The 26,368-nt window shown below is 39.3% G+C and overlaps 1 protein-coding gene across 11 annotated transcripts in view; it reads left to right on the top strand.

The window, feature by feature from the left end:
• The window catches only part of LOC130290250 (cytochrome P450 2F2-like), a 331,651-nt gene that overhangs the window by 283,088 nt on the left and 22,195 nt on the right, over positions 1-26,368 (top strand). The gene's annotated exons all lie outside the window — the stretch shown is intronic.

The following is a 26,368-nucleotide window of genomic DNA, read 5'->3' as shown; positions in this document are numbered from 1 at the left end:
GCACATACCCTAACAATAAATGCACATACACTAACTATAAATGTACATACACTAACTAGAAATGCACATACCCTCACTATAAATGCACATACACTAACTATAAATGCACATACCCTAACTATAAATGCACATACACTAACTATAAATGCACATACCCTAACTAAAAATGCACATACCCTTACTATAAACACACATACACTAACTATAAATGCACATACCCTAACTAAAAATGCACATACACTAACTATAAATGCACATACACTAACTATAAATGCACATACCCTAACTATAAATGCACATACCCTAACTATAAATGCACATACCCTAACTATAAATGCACATACACTAACTATAAGTGCACATACCCTAACTATAAGTGCACATACACTAACTATAATTGCACATACACTAACTATAAATGCACATACCCCAACTATAAATGCACATACACCAACTATAAATGCACATATACTAACTATAAATGCACATACCCCAACTATAAATGCACATATACTAACTATAAATGTACATACACTGACTATAAGTGCACATATCCCAACTATAAATGCACATACACTAACTATAAATGTACATACACTGACTATAAGTGCACATATCCCAACTATAAATGCACATACACTAACTATAAATGCACATACACTAACTATAAATGCACATACCCCAACTATTAATGCACATACACTAACTATAAATGCACATACCCTAACAATAAATGCACATACACTAACTATAAATGTACATACACTAACTAGAAATGCACATACCCTCACTATACATGCACAAACCCTAACTATAAATGCACATACACTGACTATAAATGCACATACACAAACTATAAATGCACATACACTAACTATAAGTGCACATACACTAACTATAAATGCACATACCCCAACTATAAATGCACATATACTAACTATAAATGCACATACACTAACTATAAATGCACATACCCTAACTATAAATGCACATACACTAACTATAAATGCACATACCCTTACTATAAACGCACATACACTAACTATAAATGAACATACACTAACTATAAATGCACATACCCTAACTATAAATGCACATACACTAACTATAAATGCACATACACTAACTATAAATGCACATACCCTTACTATAAACGCACATACACTAACTATAAATGAACATACACTAACTATAAATGCACATAACCCAATTATAAATGCACATACACTAACTATAAAAGCACATACCCCAACTATAAATGCGCATACACTAACTAAAAATGCACATACACTAACTATAAATGCACATACACTATCTATAAATGCACATACCCCAACTATAAATGCACATACCCTAACTATAAATGCACATACCCTAACGATAAATGCACATACCCTTACTATAAATGCACATACACTAACTATAAATGCACATACCCTAACTATAAATGCACATACACTAACTATAAATGAACATACACTAACTATAAATGCACATACCCTAACTATAAATGCACATACACTAACTATAAATGCACATACCCTTACTATAAACGCACATACACTAACTATAAATGAACATACACTAACTATAAATGCACATACACTAACTATAAATGCACATACACTAACTATAAATGCACATACCCTTACTATAAACGCACATACACTAACTATAAATGAACATACACTAACTATAAATGCACATAACCCAATTATAAATGCACATACACTAACTATAAATGCACATACACTAACTATAAATGCACATACCCCAATTATAAATGCACATACCCTAATAATACATGCACATACCCTTACTATAAATGCAAATACACTAACTATAAATGCACATACCCCAACTATAAATGCACATACACTAACTATAAATGCACATACCCCAACTATAAATGCACATACCCTATCTATAAATGCACATACACTAACTTTAATTGCACATACACTAAATATAAATGCACATACCCCAACTATAAATGCACATACACTAACTATAAATGCACATACCCCAACTATAAATGCACATACCCCAACTATAAATGCACATACACTAACTATAAATGCACATACCCTAACAATAAATGCACATACACTAACTATAAATGTACATACACTAACTAGAAATGCACATTCCCTCACTATACATGCACATACCCTAACTATAAATGCACATACACTAACTATAAATGCACATACACTAACTATAAATGCACATACACTAACTATAAATGCACATACCCCAACTATAAATGCACATATACTAACTATAAATGCACATAAACTAACTATAAGTGCACATATCCCAACTATAAATGCACAAACACTAACTATAAATGCACATACGCTAACTATGAATGCACATACCCCAACTATAAATGCACATACACTAACTATAAATGCACATACCCTAACAATAAATGCACATACACTAACTATAAATGTACATACACTAACTAGAAATGCACATACCCTCACTATACATGCACATACCCTAACTATAAATGCACATACACTAACTATAAATGCACATACCCTAACTAAAAATGCACATACCCTTACTATAAACACACATACACTAACTATAAATGCACATACCCTAACTAAAAATGCACATACACTAACTATAAATGCACATACACTAACTATAAATGCACATACCCTAACTATAAATGCACATACCCTAACTATAAATGCACATACCCTAACTATAAATGCACATACACTAACTATAAGTGCACATACCCTAACTATAAGTGCACATACACTAACTATAATTGCACATACACTAACTATAAATGCACATACCCCAACTATAAATGCACATACCCCAACTATAAATGCACATATACTAACTATAAATGCACATACCCCAACTATAAATGCACATATACTAACTATAAATGTACATACACTGACTATAAGTGCACATATCCCAACTATAAATGCACATACACTAACTATAAATGCACATACACTAACTATAAATGCACATACCCCAACTATTAATGCACATACACTAACTATAAATGCACATACCCTAACAATAAATGCACATACACTAACTATAAATGTACATACACTAACTAGAAATGCACATACCCTCACTATACATGCACAAACCCTAACTATAAATGCACATACACTGACTATAAATGCACATACACAAACTATAAATGCACATACACTAACTATAAGTGCACATACACTAACTATAAATGCACATACCCCAACTATAAATGCACATATACTAACTATAAATGCACATACACTAACTATAAGTGCACATATCCCAACTATAAATGCACATACACTAACTATAAATGCACATACACTAACTAAAAATGCACATACCCCATCTATAAATGCACATACACTAACTGTAAATGCACATACCTGAACAATAAATGCACATACACTAACTATAAATGTACATACACTAACTAGAAATGCATACACCCTCACTATACATGCACATACCCTAACTATAAATGCACATACACTAACTATAAATGCACATACACTAACTATAAATGCACATACACTAACTATAAATGGACATTCACTAACTATAAATGCACTTAACCCAACTATAAATGCACATACCCTAACGATAAGTGAACATACCCTAACTATAAATGCACATACCCTAACTATAAATGCACATACCCTAACTATAAATGCACATACCCTTACTATAAATGCACATACACTAACTATAAATGCACATACCCTAACTATAAATGTACATCCCCCAACTATAAATGCACATACCCTAACTATAAATGCACATACACTAACTATAAATGCACATACCCTAACTATAAATGCACATACACTAACTATAAATGTGCATACCCTAACAATAAATGCACATACACTAACTATAAATGCACATATACTAACTATAAATGCACATACACTAACTATAAATGCACATACACTATCTATAAATGCACATACCCCAACTATAAATGCACATACCCTAACTATAAATGCACATACCCTTACTATAAATGCACATACACTAACTATAAATGCACATACCCTTACTATAAACGCACATACACTAACTATACATGAACATACACTAACTATAAATGTACATACCCTAACTATAAATGCACATACACTAACTATAAATGCACATACAATAACTATAAATGCACATACCCTTACTATAAACGCACATACACTAACTATAAATGAACATACACTAACTATAAATGCACATAACCCAATTATAAATGCACATACACTAACTATAAAAGCACATACACCAACTATAAATGCGCATACACTAACTATAAATGCACATACACTATCTAAAAATGCACATACACTATCTATAAATGCACATACCCCAACTATAAATGCACATACCCTAACTATAAAAGCACATACCCTAACTATAAATGCACATACCCTTACTATAAATGCACATACACTAATTATAAATGCACATACCCTAACTATAAATGCACATACACTAACTATAAATGAACATATACTAACTATAAATGCACATACCCTAACTATAAATGCACATACACTAACTATAAATGCACATACCCTTACTATAAACGCACATACACTAACTATAAATGAACATACACTAACTATAAATGCACATACCCTAACTATAAATGCACATACACTAACTATAAATGCACATACCCTTACTATAAACGCACATACACTAACTATAAATGAACATACACTAACTATAAATGCACATAACCCAATTATAAATGCACATACACTAACTATAAATGCACATACCCTAACTATAAATGCACATACCCCAATTATAAATGCACATACCCTAATTATAAATGCACATACCCTTACTATAAATGCAAATACACTAACTATAAATGCACATACCCCAACTATAAATGCACATACACTAACTATAAATGCACATACCCCAACTATAAATGCACATACCCTATCTATAAATGCACATACACTAACTATAAATGCACATACCCTAATTATAAATGCACATAGCCTTACTATAAGTGCACATACACTAACTATAATTGCACATACACTAACTATAAATGCACATACCCCAACTATAAATGCACATACACTAACTGTAAATGCACATACACTAACAATAAATGCACATACACTATTTATAAATGCACATACACTAACTATAAATGCACATACACTAACTATAAATGCACATACACTAACTATAAATGCACATACCCCAACTATAAATGCACATACACTAACTATAAATGCACATACCCTAACAATAAATGCACATACCCTAACTATAAATGCACATACACTAACTATAAATGCACATACCCTTACTATAAACGCACATACACTAACTATAAATGAACATACACTAACTATAAATGCACATACCCTAACTATAAATGCACATACACTAACTATAAATGCACATACCCTTACTATAAACGCACATACACTAACTATAAATGAACATACACTAACTATAAATGCACATAACCTAATTATAAATGCACATACACTAACTATAAATGCACATACCCTAACTATAAATGCACATACCCCAATTATAAATGCACATACCCTAATTATAAATGCACATACCCTTACTATAAATGCAAATACACTAACTATAAATGCACATACCCCAACTATAAATGCACATACACTAACTATAAATGCACATACCCCAACTCTAAATGCACATACCCTATCTATAAATGCACATACACTAACTATAAATGCACATACCCTAATTATAAATGCACATACCCTTACTATAAGTGCACGTACACTAACTATAATTGCACATACACTAACTATAAATGCACATACCCCAACTATAAATGCACATACATTAACTGTAAATGCACATACACTAACTATAAATGCACTTACACTAACTATAAATGCACATACACTAACTATAAATGCACATACACTAACTATAAATGCACATACCCCAACTATAAATGCACATACACTAACTATAAATGCACATACCCTAACAATAAATGCACATACACTAACTATAAATGTACATACACTAACTAGAAATGCACATACCCTCACTATACATGCACATACCCTAACTATAAATGCACATACACTAACTATAAATGCACATACACTAACTATAAATGCACATACCCCAACTATAAATGCACATATACTAACTATAAATGCACATAAACTAACTATAAGTGCACATATCCCAACTATAAATGCACAAACACTAACTATAAATGCACATACACTAACTATAAATGCACATACCCCAACTATAAATGCACATACACTAACTATACATGCACATACCCTAACAATAAATGCACATACACTTACTATAAATGTACATACACTAACTAGAAATACACATACCCTCACTATACATGCACATACCCTAACTATAAATGCACATACACTAACTATAAATGCACATACACTAACTATAAATGCACATACACTAACTATAAATGCACATACCCCAACTATAAATGCACATATACTAACTATAAATGCACATACACTAACTATAAGTGCACATATCCCAACTATAAATGCACATACACTAACTATAAATGCACATACACTAACTATAAATGCACATACCCCAACTATAAATGCACATACACTAACTATAAATGCACATACCCTAACAATAAATGCACATACACTAACTATAAATGTACATACACTAACTAGAAATGCACATACCCTCACTATACATGCACATACACTAGCTATAAATGCACATACACTAACTATAAATGCACATACACTAACTATAAATGGACATTCACTAACTATAAATGCACATATCCCAACTATAAATGCACATACCCTAACGATAAGTGCACATACCCTAACTATAAATGCACATACCCTAACTATAAATGCACATACCCTAACTATAAATGCACATACCCTTACTATAAATGCACATACACTAACTATAAATGCACATACACTAACTATAAATGCACATACACTAACTATAAATGCACATACCCTAACTATAAATGCACATACACTAACTATAAATGTGCATACACTAACTATAAATGCACATACACTAACTATAAATGCACATACACTAACTATAAATGCACATACACTAACTATAAATGCACATACACTAACTATAAATGCACATACTCTATCTATAAATGCACATACCACAACTATAAATGCACATACCCTTACTATAAATGCACATACCCCATAGTGTTGAGCGGCATAGGCCATATTCGAATTCGCAAATATTCGCGAATATATGGACGAATATTCGTCATATATTCGCGAATATTCGCATATTCGTTATATTCTCGTTTTATTTTCGCGTATGCGAAAATACGCGAATGCGAAAATTAGCATATGTGGAAATTCGCATATGCGAATTTTCGCACGACAGTCTCACACAGTAGTATTACAGCCTTCTTTACACCACACAAGCTGGAAGCAGAGAGGGGTGATCACTGTGATGTGTACTGTGAAGGAAAAAAAAAAAAAAAAAAACGAATATTCGTAATTACGAATATATAGCGCTATATTCGCGAAATTCGCGAATATGCGATATTCGCGAATAGTATTCGAATAGCGAATATTCGCGAGCAACACTAATACCCCAACTATAAATGTACATACCCTAACTATAAATGCACATACACAAACTATAAATGCACATACACTAACTATAAGTGCACATACCCTAACTATAAGTGCACATATCCCAACTATAAATGCACATACACTAACTATAAATGCACATACACTAACTATAAATGCACATACCCCAACTATAAATGCACATACACTAACTATAAATGCACATACCCTAACAATAAATGTACATACACTAACTATAAATGTACATACACTAACTAGAAATGCACATACCCTAACAATAAATGCACATACACTAACTATAAATGTACATCTCCAACTATAAATGCACATACCCTAACTATAAATGCACATACACTAACTATAAATACACATACCCTAACTATAAATGCACATACCCCTACTATAAATGCACATACCCTAACTATAAATGCACATACACTAACTATAAATGCACATATCCCAACTATAAATGCACATACCCTAACTATAAATGCACATACACTAACTATAAATGCACATACCCTAACTATAAATGCACATACCCTAACTATAAATGCACATACTCTAACTATAAATGCACATATCCCAACTATAAATGCACATACCCTAACTATAAATGCACATACACTAACTATAAATGCACATACCCTAACTATAAATGCAAATACCCCAACTATAAATGCACATACTCTAATTATAAATGCACATACCCTTACTTTAAATGTACATACACTATCTATAAATGCACATACCCTAATTATAAATGCACATACCCTTACTTTAAATGTACATACACTAACTATAAATGCACATAAACTAACTATAAATGCACATACACTAACTATAAATGCACATACCCTAACTATAAATGTACATACCCCAACTATAAATGCAAATACCCTAACTATAAATGCACATACACTAACTATAAATGCACATACACTAACTATAAGTGCACATACCCTAACTATAAGTGCACATACCTTAACTATAAATGCACATACCCCAACTATAAATGAACATACCCTAACTATAAATGCACATACCCTAACTATAAATGCACATACACTAACTATAAATGCACATACCCTAGCTATAAATGCACATACACTAACTATAAATGCACATACACTAACTATAAATGCACATACCCTAACTTTAAATGCACATATCCTAACTATAAATGCGCATACCCTAACTATAAATGCACATACCCTAACTATAAATGCACATACACTAACTATAAATGCACATACACTAACTATAAATGCACATACACTAACTATAAATGCACATACCCCAACTAGAAATGCACATAAACTAACTATAAATGCACATACATTAACTATAAATGCACATACCCTAACTATAAATGCACATACACTAACTATAAATGCACATACACTAACTATAAGTGCACATACCCTAACTATAAGTGCACATACCTTAACTATAAATGCACATACCCCAACTATAAATGAACATACCCTAACTATAAATGCACATACCCTAACTATAAATGCACATACCCTAACTATAAATGCACATACACTAACTATAAATGCACATACCCCTACTATAAATGCACATACACTAACTATAAATGCACATACCCTAGCTATAAATGCACATACACTAACTATAAATGCACATACCCTAGCTATAAATGCACATACACTAACTATAAATGCACATACACTAACTATAAATGCACATACCCTAACTTTAAATGCACATATCCTAACTATAAATGCGCATACCCTAACTATAAATGCACATACACTAACTATAAATGCACATACACTAACTATAAATGCACATACACTAACTATAAATGCACATACCCCAACTAGAAATGCACATAAACTAACTATAAATGCACATACATTAACTATAAATGCACATACCCTAACTATAAATGTACATACCCCAACTATAAATGCACATACCCTAACTATAAATGCACATACACTAACTATAAATGCACATACACTAACTATAAGTGCACATACCCTAACTATAAGTGCACATACCCTAATTATAAATGCACATACCCCAACTATAAATGAACATACCCTAACTATAAATGCACATACCCTAACAATAAATGCACATACACTAACTATAAATGCACATACCCTAGCTATAAATGCACACACACTAACTATAAATGCACATACACTAACTATAAATGCACATACCCTAGCTATAAATGGACATACACTAACTATAAATGCACATACACTAACTATAAATGCACATACCCCAACTATAAATGCACATACACTAACTATAAATGCACATACACTAACTAGAAATGCCCATACCCCAACTATAAATGCACAAACCCTAACTATAAGTGCACATACCCTAACTATAAATGCACATAAACCAACTATAAATGCACATACCCTAACTATACATGCACATACACTAACTATAAATGCACATACCCTAACTATACATGCACATACCCTAACTATAAATGCACATACCCTAACTATAAATGCACATACCCTAACTATACATGCACATACACTACTATAAATGCACATACCCCAACTATAAAGCACATACCCTAACTATAAGTGCACATACACTAACTATAAATGCACATACCCTAACTATAAATGCACATACCCTAACTATAAATGCACATACCCTAACTATAAATGCACATACCCTAACTATAAATGCACATACACTAACTATAAATGCACATACCCCAACTATAAATGCACATACACTAACTATAAATGCACATACCCCAACTATACATGCCCATACACTAACTATAAATGCACATAAAACAACTATAAATGCACATACACAAACTATAAATGCACATACCCTAACTATAAATGCACATACACTAACTATAAATGCACATAACCCAACTATAAATGCACATACACTAACTATAAATGCACATACACTAACTATAAATGCGCATACCCTAATTATAAATGCACATACCCTAACTATAAATGCCCATACACTAACTATAAATGCCCATACACTAACTATAAATGCACATACCCCAACTATAAATGTACATACACTAACTATAAATGCACATACTCTAACTATAAATGCACATACACTAACTATAAATGCACATACCCTAACTATTAATGCACATACACTAACTATAAATGCACATACACTAACTATAAATGCACATACCCCAACTATAAATGCACATATACTAACTATAAATACACATACACTAACTATAATTGCACATACCCCAACTATAAATGCACATACACTAACTACAAATGCACATACACTAACTATAAATGCACATACCCCAACTATAAATGCACATACACTAACTATAAGTGCACATACCCTAACAATAAATGCACATACACTAACTATAAATGACCATACCCCAACTATAAATGCACATACCCTAACTATAAGTGCACATACCCTAACTATAAATGCACATACCCTAACTATACATGCACATACACTAAATATAAATGCACATACCCTAACTATACATGCACATACCCTAACTATAAATGCACATACCCTAACTATAAATGCACATACCCTAACTATAAATGCACATACACTAACTATAAATGCACATACACTAACTATAAATGCACATACACTAACTATAAATGCAAATACCCCAACTATAAATGCACATACTCTAATTATAAATGCACATACCCTTACTTTAAATGTACATACACTAACTATAAATGCACATAAACTAACTATAAATGCACATACACTAACTATAAATGCACATACCCTAACTATAAATGTACATACCCCAACTATAAATGCAAATACCCTAACTATAAATGCACATACACTAACTATAAATGCACATACACTAACTATAAGTGCACATACCCTAACTATAAGTGCACATACCTTAACTATAAATGCACATACCCCAACTATAAATGAACATACCCTAACTATAAATGCACATACCCTAACTATAAATGCACATACACTAACTATAAATGCACATACCTTAGCTATAAATGCACATACACTAACTATAAATGCACATACACTAACTATAAATGCACATACCCTAACTTTAAATGCACATATCCTAACTATAAATGCGCATACCCTAACTATAAATGCACATACCCTAACTATAAATGCACATACACTAACTATAAATGCACATACACTAACTATAAATGCACATACACTAACTATAAATGCACATACCCCAACTAGAAATGCACATAAACTAACTATAAATGCACATACCCTAACTATAAATGTACATACCCCAACTATAAATGCACATACCCTAACTATAAATGCACATACACTAACTATAAATGCACATACACTAACTATAAGTGCACATACCCTAACTATAAGTGCAAATACCCTAACTATAAATGCACATACCCCAACTATAAATGAACATACCCTAACTATAAATGCACATACCCTAACAATAAATGCACATACACTAACTATAAATGCACATACACTAACTATAAATGCACATACCCTAGCTATAAATGGACATACACTAACTATAAATGCACATACACTAACTATAAATGCACATACCCCAACTATAAATGCACATACACTAACTATAAATGCACATACACTAACTAGAAATGCCCATACCCCAACTATAAATGCACAAACCCTAACTATAAGTGCACATACCCTAACTATAAATGCACATAAACCAACTATAAATGCACATACCCTAACTATACATGCACATACACTAACTATAAATGCACATACCCTAACTATACATGCACATACCCTAACTATAAATGCACATACCCTAACTATAAATGCACATACCCTAACTATACATGCACATACACTACTATAAATGCACATACCCCAACTATAAATGCACATACCCTAACTATAAGTGCACATACACTAACTATAAATGCACATACCCTAACTATAAATGCACATACCCTAACTATAAATGCACATACCCTAACTATAAATGCACATACACTAACTATAAATGCACATACACTAACTATAAATGCACATACACTAACTATAAATGCACATACACTAACTATAAATGAACATACCCCAACTATAAATGCATATACCCTAACTATAAATGCACATACCCTAACTATAAATGCACATACCCTAACTATAAATGAACATACCCCAACTATTAATGCATATACACTTACTATAAATGCACATACCCCAACTATAAATGCACATACACTAACTATAAATGCACATATCCTAACAATAAATGCACATACACTAACTATAAATGTACATACACTAACTATAAATGCACATACCCTAACTATAAATGTACATACACTAACTATAAATGCACATACACTAACTATAAATGTATATACACTAACTATAAATGCACATACCCTAACTATAAATACGCATACCCTAACTATAAATGCACATACCCCAACTATAATTTAACATACCCTAACTATAAATGCACATACACTAACTATAAATGTATATACACTAACTATAAATGCACACACCCCAACTATAAATGCACATACACTAACTATAAATGCACATACCCTAACTATAAATGCACATACCCCAACTATAAATGCCCATACACTAACTATAAATGCACATACACTAACTATAAATGCACATACACTAACTATAAATGCACATACCCCAACTATAAATGCCCATACACTAACTATAAATGCACATACACTAACTATAAATGCACATACACTAACTATAAATGCCCATACACTAACTATAAATGCCCATACACTAACTATAAATGCCCATACACTAACTATAATTGCACATACCCCAACTATAAATGCCCATACACTAACTATAAATGCACATACCCCAACTATAAATGCACATACACTAACTATAAATGCACATACCCCAACTATACATGCCCATACACTAACTATAAATGCACATAAAACAACTATAAATGCACATACACTAACTATAAATTGTTACGCCGAGCGCTCCGGGTTCCCGCTCCTCCCCGGAGCGCTCGCTACACGCTCGCTCCCGCAGCGCCCCGGTCAGATCCACTGACCGGGTGCGCTGCGATACCGCCTCCAGCCGGGATGCGATTCGCGATGCGGGTGGCGCCCGCTCGCGATGCGCACCCCGGCTCCCGTACCTGACTCGCTCTCCGTCGGTCCTGTCCCGGCGCGCGCGGCCCCGCTCCCTAGGGCGCGCGCGCGCCGGGTCTCTGCGATTTAAAGGGCCACTGCGCCGCTGATTGGCGCAGTGGTTCTAATCAGTGTGTTCACCTGTGCACTCCCTATGTATACCTCACTTCCCCTGCACTCCCTCGCCGGATCTTGTTGCCATTGTGCCAGTGAAAGCGTTTCCTTGTGTGTTCCTAGCCTGTGTTCCAGACCTCCTGCCGTTGCCCCTGACTACGATCCTTGCTGCCTGCCCCGACCTTCTGCTACGTCCGACCTTGCTTCTGTCTACTCCCTTGTACCGCGCCTATCTTCAGCAGTCAGAGAGGTTGAGCCGTTGCTAGTGGATACGACCTGGTCACTACCGCCGCAGCAAGACCATCCCGCTTTGCGGCGGGCTCTGGTGAATACCAGTAGTGACTTAGAACCGGTCCACTAGCACGGTCCACGCCAATCCCTCTCTGCCACAGAGGATCCACCTCCTGCCAGCCGGCATCGTGACAGTAGATCCGGCCATGGATCCCGCTGAAGTTCCTCTGACAGTTGTCGCCGACCTCACCACGGTGGTCGCCCAGCAGTCACAACAGATAGCGCAACAAGGCCACCAGCTGTCTCAACTGACCGTGATGCTACAGCAGCTACTACCACAGCTTCAGCAATCATCTCCTCCGCCAGCTCCTGCACCTCCTCCGCAGCGAGTGGCCGCCTCAGGCCTACGACTATCCTTGCCGGATAAATTTGATGGGGACTCTAAGTTTTGCCGTGGCTTTCTTTCACAATGTTCCCTGCACTTGGAGATGATGTCGGACCAGTTTCCTACTGAAAGGTCTAAGGTGGCTTTCGTAGTCAGCCTTCTGTCTGGAAAAGCTCTGTCATGGGCCACACCGCTCTGGGACCGCAATGACCCCGTCACTGCCTCTGTACACTCCTTCTTCTCGGAAATTCGAAGTGTCTTTGAGGAACCTGCCCGAGCCTCTTCTGCTGAGACTGCCCTGCTGAACCTGGTCCAGGGTAATTCTTCCGTTGGCGAGTACGCCGTGCAATTCCGTACTCTTGCTTCAGAACTTTCCTGGAATAATGAGGCCCTCTGCGCGACCTTTAAAAAAGGCCTATCCAGCAACATTAAAGATGTTCTGGCCGCACGAGAAATTCCTGCTAACCTACATGAACTCATTCTTCTAGCCACTCGCATTGACATGCGTTTTTCCGAAAGGCGTCAGGAGCTCCGCCAGGATATGGACTTTGTTCGCACGAGGCGTTTTTTCTCCCATCTTCTCTCATCTGGTCCTCTGCAATCCGTTCCTGTGCCTTCCGCCGTGGAGGCTATGCAAGTTGACCGGTCTCGCCTGACACCTCAAGAGAGGACACGACGCCGCATGGAGAATCTCTGCCTGTACTGTGCCGGTACCGAACACTTCCTGAAGGATTGTCCTATCCGTCCTCCCCGCCTGGAAAGACGTACGCTGACTCCGCACAAAGGTGAAACAGTCCTTGATGTCAACTCTGCTTCTCCACGTCTTACTGTGCCTGTGCGGATATCTGCCTCTACCTTCTCCTTCTCCACTAAGGCCTTCTTGGACTCCGGATCTGCAGGAAACTTTATTTTGGCCTCTCTCATCAACAGGTTCAACATCCCAGTGACCAGTCTCGCCAGACCTCTCTACATCAATTGCGTTAACAATGAAAGATTGGACTGTGCCGTGCGTTACCGCACGGAACCCCTCCTAATGTGCATCGGACCTCACCACGAAAAAATTTAGTTTTTGGTCCTCTCCAATTGCACTTCCGAAATTCTCCTTGGACTACCCTGGCTTCAACACCATTCCCCAACCCTGGATTGGTCCACAGGGGAGATCAAGAGTTGGGGTCCCTCTTGTTTCAAGGACTGCCTTAAACCGGTTACCAGTACTCCTTGCCGTGACCCTGTGGTTCCCCCTGTAACCGGTCTCCCTAAGGCCTATATGGACTTTGCGGATGTTTTTTGCAAAAAACAAGCTGAGACTCTACCTCCTCACAGGCCTTATGACTGTCCTATTGACCTCCTCCCGGGCACTACTCCACCCCGGGGCAGAATCTATCCTCTCTCTGCCCCAGAGACTCTTGCTATGTCTGAGTACATCCAGGAAAATGTAAAAAAGGGCTTTATCCGCAAATCCTCCTCTCCTGCCGGAGCCGGATTTTTCTTTGTGTCCAAAAAAGATGGCTCCCTACGTCCTTGCATTGACTACCGTGGTCTTAATAAAATCACGGTAAAGAACCGCTACCCTCTACCTCTCATCTCTGAACTCTTTGATCGCCTCCAAGGTGCCCACATCTTTACCAAACTGGACTTAAGAGGTGCTTATAATCTCATCCGCATCAGAGAGGGGGATGAATGGAAAACGGCATTTAACACTAGAGATGGACACTTTGAGTATCTGGTCATGCCCTTTGGCCTGTGCAACGCCCCTGCCGTCTTCCAAGACTTTGTTAATTAAATTTTTCGTGATCTCTTATATTCCTGTGTTGTTGTGTATCTGGACGATATCCTGATTTTTTCTGCCAACCTAGAAGAACACCGCCAGCATGTCCGCATGGTTCTTCAGAGACTTCGTGACAATCAACTTTATGCCAAAATGGAGAAATGTCTGTTTGAATGTCAATCTCTTCCTTTCCTAGGATACTTGGTCTCTGGCCAGGGACTACAAATGGATCCAGACAAACTCTCTGCCGTCTTAGATTGGCCACGCCCCTCCGGACTCCGTGCTATCCAACGTTTTTTGGGGTTCGCCAATTATTACAGACAATTTATTCCACATTTTTCCACCATTGTGGCTCCTATCGTGGCTTTAACCAAAAAGAATGCCAATCCTAAGTCATGGCCTCCTCAAGCGGAAGACGCCTTTAAACAGCTCAAGTCTGCCTTTTCTTCAGCTCCCGTGCTCTCCAGACCTGACCCATCTAAACCCTTCCTATTGGAGGTTGATGCCTCCTCAGTAGGAGCTGGAGCGGTCCTTCTACAAAAAAATTCTTCCGGGCATGCTGTTACTTGTGGTTTTTTTTCTAAGACCTTCTCTCCGGCGGAGAGGAACTACTCCATCGGGGATCGAGAGCTACTAGCCATTAAATTAGCACTTGAGGAATGGAGGCATCTGCTGGAGGGATCAAGATTTCCAGTTATTATTTACACCGATCACAAGAACCTCTCCTATCTCCAGTCTGCCCAACGGCTGAATCCTCGCCAGGCCAGGTGGTCTCTGTTCTTTGCCCGATTTAATTTTGAAATTCACTTTCGGCCTGCCGATAAGAACATTAGGGCCGATGCTCTCTCTCGTTCCTCGGATGCCTCGGAAGTAGAGCTCTCTCCGCAACACATCATTCCTCCTGACTGCCTGATCTCCACTTCTCCAGCCTCCATCAGGCAAACTCCTCCAGGGAAGACCTTCGTCTCCCCACGCCAACGCCTCGGAATCCTCAAATGGGGTCACTCCTCCCATCTCGCAGGTCATGCGGGCATCAAGAAATCCGTGCAACTCATCTCTCGTTTCTATTGGTGGCCGACTCTGGAGACGGATGTTGTGGATTTTGTGCGAGCCTGCACTGTCTGTGCCCGGGATAAGACTCCTCGCCAGAAGCCCGCTGGTCTTCTTCATCCTCTGCCTGTTCCCGAACAGCCTTGGTCTCTGATTGGTATGGACTTTATTACAGACTTACCCTCATCCCGTGGCAACACTGTTGTTTGGGTGGTCGTTGATCGATTCTCCAAGATGGCACATTTCATCCCTCTTCCTGGTCTTCCTTCTGCGCCTCAGTTGGCAAAACAATTTTTTGTACACATTTTTCGTCTTCACGGGTTGCCCACGCAGATCGTCTCGGATAGAGGCGTCCAATTCGTGTCTAAATTCTGGAGGGCTCTCTGTAAACAACTCAAGATTAAATTAAACTTTTCTTCTGCTTATCATCCTCAATCCAATGGGCAAGTAGAAAGAATTAACCAGGTCCTGGGTGATTATTTACGGCATTTTGTTTCCTCCCACCAGGATGACTGGGCAGATCTTCTACCATGGGCCGAATTCTCGTATAACTTCAGAGTTTCTGAATCTTCTTCCAAATCCCCATTTTTCGTGGTGTACGGCCGTCACCCTCTTCCCCCCCTCCCTACTCCCTTGCCCTCTGGTGTACCCGCTGTGGATGAAATATCTCGTGATCTTTCCACCATATGGAAAGAGACCCAAAATTCTCTCTTACAGGCTTCATCACGCATGAAGAAGTTTGCTGATAAGAAAAGAAGAGCTCCCCCCATTTTTTCTCCCGGAGACAAGGTATGGCTCTCCGCTAAATATGTCCGCTTCCGTGTTCCCAGCTACAAATTGGGACCACGCTATCTTGGTCCTTTCAAAATTTTGTGCCAGATTAATCCTGTCTCTTATAAACTTCTTCTCCCTCCTTCTCTTCGTATTCCTAATGCCTTTCACGTTTCTCTTCTTAAACCACTCATCATCAACCGTTTCTCTCCTAAACTTATCTCTCCCACTCCTGTCTCCGGTTCTTCAGACATCTTTCCCGTAAAGGAGATACTGGCCTCCAAAAAGGTCAGAGGAAAAACCTTCTTTTTGATTGACTGGGAGGGCTGTGGTCCTGAAGAGAGATCCTGGGAACCTGAGGACAATATCCTAGATAAAAATCTGGTCCTCAGGTTCTCAGGCTCCAAGAAGAGGGGGAGACCCAAGGGGGGGGGTACTGTTACGCCGAGCGCTACGGGTTCCCGCTCCTCCCCGGAGCGCTCGCTACACTCTCGCTCCCGCAGCGCCCCGGTCAGATCCACTGACCGGGTGCGCTGCGATACCGCCTCCAGCCGGGATGCGATTCGCGATGCGGGTGGCGCCCGCTCGCGATGCGCACCCCGGCTCCCGTACCTGACTCGCTCTCCGTCGGTCCTGTCCCGGCGCGCGCGGCCCCGCTCCCTAGGGCGCGCGCGCGCCGGGTCTCTGCGATTTAAAGGGCCACTGCGCCGCTGATTGACGCAGTGGTTCTAATCAGTGTGTTCACCTGTGCACTCCCTATGTATACCTCACTTCCCCTGCACTCCCTCGCCGGATCTTGTTGCCATTGTGCCAGTGAAAGCGTTCCCTTGTGTGTTCCTAGCCTGTGTTCCAGACCTCCTGCCGTTGCCCCTGACTACGATCCTTGCTGCCTGCCCCGACCTTCTGCTACGTCCGACCTTGCTTCTGTCTACTCCCTTGTACCGCGCCTATCTTCAGCAGTCAGAGAGGTTGAGCCGTTGCTAGTGGATACGACCTGGTCACTACCGCCGCAGCAAGTCCATCCCGCTTTGCGGCGGGCTCTGGTGAATACCAGTAGTGACTTAGAACCGGTCCACTAGCACGGTCCACGCCAATCCCTCTCTGCCACAGAGGATCCACCTCCTGCCAGCCGGCATCGTGACATAAATGCACATACCCTAACTATAAATGCACATACACTAACTATAAATGCACATACCCCAACTATAAATGCACATACACTAACTATAAATGCACATACACTAACTATAAATGCGCATACCCTAATTATAAATGCACATACCCTAACTATAAATGCCCATACACTAACTATAAATGCCCATACCCTAACTATAAATGCACATACCCCAACTATAAATGTACATACACTAACTATAAATGCACATACCCTAACTATAAATGCACATACACTAACTATAAATGCACATACCCTAACTATTAATGCCCATACACTAACTATAAATGCCCATACCCTAACTATAAATGCGCATACCCTAATTATAAATGCACATACCCTAACTATAAATGCGCATACCCTAATTATAAATGCACATACCCTAACTATAAATGCCCATACACTAACTATAAATGCCCATACCCTAACTATAAATGCACATACCCCAACTATAAATGTACATACACTAACTATAAATGCACATACCCTAACTATAAATGCACATACACTAACTATAAATGCACATACCCTAACTATTAATGCACATACACTAACTATAAATGCACACACACTAACTATAAATGCACATATACTAACTATAAATGCACATACACTAACTATAATTGCACATACCCCAACTATAAATGCACATACACTAACTACAAATGCACATACACTAACTATAAATGCACATACCCCAACTATAAATGCACATACACTAACAATAAATGCACATTAGACTTGTGCACTAGAAAAATTTTCGTTTAATTTCGTTTCGTTTTTTCGTTTTGGAAAAAAATTTCGGTTCGGCAATATTTTCGGTTTAGATTTTTCGGATACATTCGGTATTCGGGTATTCGTGTTGTTTTTTTTCGGATACATTCGGTATTCGGGTACATTCGGTAAATCTTTAGTCTTTTTTTGGACTTTAGCGATCCTAATAAATAATGGAGATACCTTTTTTATTAAAATTTCGCAGGGTATCATAAAAAAATCATAATAAAAAAGATACAGTGGTGATGAAAAAAATTGTATCTAACGAAATGTATCTTTTTTATTATGAAATGTTTATTCATTTTTAAACAGGGATCAATTTATGTGAGCGGGTAAAGCACTAAAAATGTAGCCGACAATAATGAAAATGTAGTGTGTGCGTGTTTTTCACTTTTTTTTAAAACATTTTTTAGGTAGTACTACTACTCCCAGCATGGAACACACTCTTCCATGATGGGAGTAGTAGTTACCTGTACTAATTGACAGATTGCAGGGGTCCCTTGCGATCCTCTTGTATAATGTATAGATGCAGCGGCTGCTCTTCTATGGTCCCCTGCACTCACGTATATGTACACATATTCATATTTCCCGCAGAGCTGTGATTGGCCAGATGGTTCCAGCCAATCACAGCTCTCTGTGAGAAATAGGAATATGTGTATATATACGGCCGTGCAGGGGACCATAGGAGAGCGGCCCCGCATTCATACATTATACTGGAGGATCGCAGCGGGCGTCAGGAGTGATACCCACAGTGATCTTCCCTTTACTACAAGTACTAATACTCCCAACATGGAGTACACTCTGCTCCATGCTGGGAGCTGTAGTACCTGCATTAATAGACAGATCGCAGCGGGTGTCAGAAGTTACACTCGCTGCGATATGTCTATTAATGCAGGTACTACAGCTCCCAGCATGGAGCAGAGTGTGCTCCATGTTGGGAGTATTAGTACCTGCAGTAAGGGACAGATCCCAGGGATGTCACTCCTCCTGACACCCGCTGCGATCGTCCTTATGTGAATGTCGGGATCAGCTGTTCTCAGGGCTACAGAGCCGGGAGAACAGCTGACGCTGAGCCGTAGGTATACATCGTATATCTACTGCCCAGCAAGAACTTACTGTGAGCTTGCAATGTGTATACAGTATACACATTGCTGGCTCACTTAACCCCTTGCTGAGCTGTGCGCTATGCACAAGCCCAGCAAGGGAAGAATTAACTTACACTGCTGGACAGTGTAGGTTAACCCTTTGTGCGGTATACACTTTATACAGCTATCTATAGATAGCTGTATACAGTGTATACAGAAGACGAAGTCCAGCTTACTTCCCTCGAGTCCCGGGCCGGGTTCGTGTAGCTCCGCCCCCTAGTGATGACGTCATTAGGGGGCGGAGCTACAGAAGGGAACAAGGCTAGTTTATCTGAAGCTCTGTTCACATTGTACGTTTTGTATAATGTGAACAGACCCTTCTGGCAGTGTCCACCCAGACAGGGAGACTCCAGCTGTTGCTAAACTACAACTCCCAGCATGCCCAGACAGCCAAAGGCTGTCTGGGCATGCTGGGAGTTGTAGTTTTGCACCAATTGGTGGCTCCCTGTTTGGGTAGACATTGCATCATGGGTGCTCTCCCCAGCGGACAGCGCCAAAAATGTCATAACCAATTTTTTGTGTTTTTTTCTTCTCGTTTCAGATCCGTGTCTGCAGAGGATTACTGCGGATTTGATGGATTACGGCGGATTATTTTTTTTCCCTTTAATAAAATGGTTAACGAGGGCTGTGGGGGAGTGTTTTTTTAAATAAAATAATTTTTCCAATGTGTTGTGTTTTTTTTTTTTTTTTTTATTGAATTTTCAGGGATAGTAGCGGAAGCTGTCTTATTGACGGAATCCATTACTAGGCCAGGGCTTAGTGCTAGCCCCCAAAACAGCTAGCGCTAACCCCCAATTATTACCCCGGTACCCACCGCCACAGGGGTGCCGGGAAGAGCCGGTACCAACAGGCCCGGAGCGTCAAAAATGGCGCTCCTGGACCTAGGCGGTAACAGGCTGGCGTTATTTAGGCTGGGGAGGGCCAGTAACAATGGTCCTCACCCACCCTGGTAACGTCAGGCTGTTGCTGTTTGGTTGGTATTGTGCTGAGAATGAAAATACGGGGAACCCTATGCGTTTTTTTTTTTATTTAAATAAAAAAATTTAAAAAAAAACGCATAGGGTTCCCCGTATTTTCATTCTCAGCCAGATACCAAACAGCAACAGCCTGACGTTACCAGGGTGGGCAAGGACCATTGTTACTGGCCCTCCCCAGCCTAAATAACGCCAGCCTGTTACCGCCTAGGCCCAGGAGCGCCATTTTGACGCTCCGGGCCTGTTGGTACCGGCTCTTCCCGGCACCCCTGTGGCGGTGGGTACCGGGGTAATAATTGGGGGTTAGCGCTAGCTGTTTTTGGGGCTAGCACTAAGCCCTGGCCTAGTAATGGATTCCGTCAATAAGACAGCGTCCACTACTAACCTTGAAAATTCAATAAAAAAAAAAAACACAACACATTGGAAAAATTATTTTATTTAAAAAAACACTCCCCCACAGCCCTCGTTAACCATTTTATTAAAGGAAAAAATAAATAATCCGCCGTAATCCATCGAATCCGCAGTAATCCTCTGCATACACGGATCTGAAACGAGAAGAAAAAAACACAAAAAATTGGTTATGACATTTTTGGCGCTGTCCGCTGGGGAGAGCACCCATGATGCAATGTCTACCCAAACAGGGAGCCACCAATTGGTGCAAAACTATAACTCCCAGCATGCCCAGACAGCCTTTGGCTGTCTGGGCATGCTGGGAGTTGTAGTTTAGCAACAGCTGGAGTCTCCCTGTCTGGGTAGACACTGCCAGAAGGGTCTGTTCACATTATACAAAACGTACAATGTGAACAGAGCTTCAGATTAATTAGCCTTGTTCCCTTCTGTAGCTCCGCCCCCCTAATGACGTCATCACGAGGGGGCGGAGCTACACGAACCCGGCCCGGGACTCGAGGGAAGTAAGCTGGACTTCGTCTTCTGTATACACTGTATACAGCTATCTATAGATAGCTGTATATAGTGTATACCGCCCAAAGGGTTAACCTACACTGTCCAGCAGTGTAAGTTAACTCTTCCCTTGCTGGGCTTGCGCATAGCGCACAGCTCAGCAAGGGGTTAAGTGAGCCAGCAATGTGTATACTGTATACACATTGCAGGCTCACTGTAAGTTCTTGCTGGGCAGTAGATATACGATGTATACCTACGGCTCAGCGTCAGCTGTTCTCCTGGCTCTGTAGCCCTGAGAACAGCTGATCCCGACATTCACATCAGGAGGATCGCAGCGGGTGTCAGGAGGAGTGACATCCCTGGGATCTGTCCCTTACTGCAGGTACTAATACTCCCAACATGGAGCACACTCTGCTCCATGCTGGGAGCTGTAGTACCTGCATTAATAGACATATGGCAGCGAGTGTAACTTCTGACACCCGCTGCGATCTGTCTATTAATGCAGGTACTACAGCTCCCAGCATGGAGCAGAGTGTACTCCATGTTGGGAGTGGTAATACTTGTAGTAAAGGGAAGATCACTGCGGGTATCACTCCTGACAGCCGCTGCGATCCTCCAGTATAATGTATGAATGCGGGGCCGCTCTCCTATGGTCCCCTGCACGGCCGTATATATACACATATTCCTATTTCTCACAGAGAGCTGTCATTGGCTGGAACCATCTGGCCAATCACAGCTCTGCGGGAAATATGAATATGTGTACATATACGTGAGTGCAGGGACCATAGAAGAGCGGCCGCCGCATCTATACATTATACAAGAGAATCGCAAGGGACCCCTGCGATCTGTCAATTAGTACAGGTAACTACCACTCCCATCATGGAAGAGTGTGTTCCATGCTGGGAGTAGTAGTACTACCTAAAAAATGTTTTAAAAAAAAGTGAAAAACACGCACACACTACATTTTCATTATTGTCGGCTACATTTTTAGTGCTTTACCCGCCCACATAAATTGATCCCTGTTTAAAAATGAATAAACATTTCATAATAAAAAAGATACATTTCATTAGATACAATTTTTTCCATCACCACTGTATCTTTTTTATTATGATTTTTTTATGATACCCTACGAAATTTTTATAAAAAAGGTATCTCCATAATTTTTTAGGATCGCTAAAGTCCAAAAAAAGAATAAAAAGATTTACCGAATGTACCCGAATACCGAATGTATCCGAAAAATCAAACTATCTATATCCTTTTTATTATATTTGTTATCAGAATGAATTCTTCACGTTCGTTTACAGATAACGAATGCATTCGTTATTTACAGCATTATGGTTGGGAAATAACGAATGTATTCGTTACTTTACTATTCGTATTATCGTGGCAATTCGGGAGTGTTCAAAATATGTTTTCGTGCATTCGGATCGGTCCGAATGCACGAAAACGGTAAAATTCGTTAATTTAGACATTCGTGCCGAACCGAATTGCACATGTCTAATGCACATACACTAACTATAAATGACCATACCCCAACTATAAATGCACATACCCTAACTATAAGTGCACATACCCTAACTATAAATGCACATACCCTAACTATACATGCACATACACTAAATATAAATGCACATACCCTAACTATACATGCACATACCCTAACTATAAATGCACATACCCTAACTATAAATGCACATACCCTAACTATACATGCACATACACTAACTATAAATGCACATACCCCAACTATAAATGCACATACCCTAACTATAAGTGAACATACACTAACTATAAATGCACATACCCTAACTATAAATGCACATACACTAACTATAAATGCACATACCCTAACTATAAATGCACATACCCTAACTATAAATGCACATACCCTAACTATAAATGCACATACACTAACTATAAATGCACATACCCTAACTATAAATGCACATACACTAACTATAAATGAACATACCCCAACTATAAATGCATATACACTAACTATAAATGCACATACCCTAACTATAAATGCACATACCCTAACTATAAATGAACATACTCCAACTATAAATGCATATACACTAACTATAAATGCACATACCCCAACTATAAATGCACATACACTAAATATAAATGCACATACCCTAACAATAAATGCACATAAACTAACTATAAATGTACATACACTAACTATAAATGCACATACCCTAACTATAAATATGCATACCCTAACTATAAATGTACATACACTAACTATAAATGCTCATACACTAACTATAATTGAACATACTCCATCTATAAATGCACATACACTAACTATAAATGCACATACCCCAACTATAAATGCATATATCCTATCTATAAATGCACATACACTAACTATAATTGCACATACACTAACTATAAATGCACATACACTAACTATAAATGCACATACCCTAACTATAAGTGCACATACCCTAACTATAAATGCACATACCCTAACTATAAATGCACATACCCTAACTATAAATGCACATACACTAACTATAAATGCACATTCACTAACTATAAATTGTCACGATTCGGCTTCCAGGTAGTGGATCCTCTGTGCCAGAGAGGGATTGGCGTGGACCGTGCTAGTGGACCGGTTCTAAGCCACTACTGGTTTTCACCAGAGCCCGCCGCAAAGCGGGATGGTCTTGCTGCGGCGGTAGTGACCAGGTCGTATCCACTAGCAACGGCTCACCTCTCTGGCTGCTGAAGATGGGCGCGGTACAAGGGAGTAGGCAGAAGCAAGGTCAGACGTAGCAGAAGGTCGGGGGCAGGCGGCAAGGTTCGTAGTCAGGATGGGTAGCAGAAGTTCAGGTACACAGGCTTTGGACACACAAAACGCTTTCACTGGCACAAGGCAACAAGATCCGGCAAGGGAGTGCAAGGGAGGAGACTAGATAAAGGCAGGGAGCAGGTGGGAGCCAATTAAGCTAATTGGGCCAGGCACCAATCATTGGTGCACTGGCCCTTTAAGTCTCAGAGAGCTGGCGCGCGCGCGCCCTAGAGAGCGGAGCCGCGCGCGCCAGCACATGACAGCAGGGGACCGGGACGGGTAAGTGACCTGGGATGCGACTCGCGAGCGGGTGCGTCCCGCTGTGCGAATCGCATCCCCAACGGCCAAAACAGTGCAGCGCTCCCGGTCAGCGGGACTGACCGGGGCGCTGCAGGGAGAAAGACGCCGTGAGCGCTCCGGGGAGGAGCGGGGACCCGGAGCGCTAGGCGTAACATAAATGCACATACCCCAACTATAAATGCACATACACTAACTATAAATG

Source organism: Hyla sarda, chromosome 9 (assembly GCF_029499605.1).
Source record: "Hyla sarda isolate aHylSar1 chromosome 9, aHylSar1.hap1, whole genome shotgun sequence".
Classification (NCBI taxonomy): domain Eukaryota; kingdom Metazoa; phylum Chordata; class Amphibia; order Anura; family Hylidae; genus Hyla; species Hyla sarda.
This window is presented reverse-complemented; position numbering and strand designations above follow the sequence as displayed.